The following is a 1,658-nucleotide window of genomic DNA, read 5'->3' as shown; positions in this document are numbered from 1 at the left end:
AAGGAGAAAAATGGAACCCAAAACTTCACTGGAAGGACAAAATTTTTTCTTGAGAAAACTACTAGTCTGTTTTCCTAAAAATTTAAGGAAAATTCAATCTAAACCCCCTTTCAGGATGGTGTTCAAATATGATTTTCAGTAAAAATAAGGGAAAACGTACTGTCTGATCTATCTTTTATTAATTTTTCCATGAGAAGATCATCTCTTTCTCCTAAAGGGAGATTATTCCCATTATCAACAAATTTTCACTAGTATTGTTCAAATCTAAGAGTTTTACTGAATTTGCACTTCCTTTGGCTAATCAGGGAGCTCCCTCTATTATTTAATCTATTTACATTCATGTATGCAATTATATTTTGTAATCTGATTATGTGTTCTATATCTTTGCAAGGCTGAAAATGCTGAATGTTGCGTTTCTTTTTTATTATATGAGTTGTCAAGTTCTTTTTGGATGGAAATGAGAGTTCAGTACCACGGTGGTGAGAACAGCATTAATTCCACCAGCTAAGCAGACCTACCAAAATAGTGCTGGATATGAAATTCTGTACCCGAATATTACATTTTATTAATAAATTTCATTAGTAAAGTTAATATGCAAAGGAGATACTATTATCTATAATAAAAAAATTAATAGGTGGTTTCTGATCATCACGTCCTTCAAGATACTAAAACCCAGCAGATCTTATCCTTTCAAATCTATTTTTTATTCATAGATAGGGAGAGGAAAACACATTTTCTGCTCTTCCAACTCCCAATCATGTTTTCAGTTCTGAGTGAATTAGTCATTGACCTGAACCAGCTGAATACATTGAAATGAAAAAAAAACCAACCTAGCTTTCTGCTGTTGCTGAAATCGCTGTCATCACGTTTATCACTGCAGCAAAGTCTGACGCCTGGTGCTGAGCTGGATCCTGCCACCTCACTCATCTGAACCACTTCAAAATGATCTCAGAAATATCTTCTGCCTAAGCCTGTTTTGCATTTAATCTGAATTATTTATCTAAGTTATCAGTTTCCTGGGCTTTATTCTCATGGCACCCTCTGCACTGACCCAAACCGATGGGTGAAATACCAACCTCAGCCCCTGGAAGTGTCCAAGGCCAGGTTGGATGGGGCTTGGAGCAACCTGGCCTAATGGAAGGTGTCCTTGCCCATGGCAGGGGGTGCGACTGGATGGTCCTTAAGGTCCCTTCCAACCCAAACCAGTCTGTGATCCTATGACAGAAGAATAACGTAGGACAAGATATTGTTTTATTAAGAAAAAGAGGAAACTGGAAGCAATGACAGTAAGCAATGTAAATTTGGCCTGGAGGAGATCCAGTTGTGACTGCTGAAATGGTTATTTTAGCATCCAAACCTGCTCTTTCTGCTGTCTCTTGTATTTGAACTTACTGTTGGAGTGCAAAGTTCACACAAACCAGAATTATTTATGCCAGCTTCCACTAAGAACAGAAAATTTCACCACAGAAGGAAAAAAAAAATCTTTATTTTCCTATCTTTGACTCAAAATGTGTCATCCCTATAACATGGAACTGTTGCATTGCCAACTCTAGTGGCACTGTGGGATTTGGTCAAACATTGGACTTGATGATCTTAAAGATCTTTTCCAACTTTAATGATTCTATGATAGCCCCTCATGTTCTTTATCAACTTGAGGC

This window comes from Manacus vitellinus, unplaced genomic scaffold (genome assembly GCF_001715985.3).
Source record: "Manacus vitellinus isolate BGI_N305 unplaced genomic scaffold, ASM171598v3 scaffold_40_pilon, whole genome shotgun sequence".
NCBI classification, from domain to species: Eukaryota; Metazoa; Chordata; class Aves; order Passeriformes; family Pipridae; genus Manacus; species Manacus vitellinus.
Note: the sequence above shows the minus strand (reverse complement) of the source record.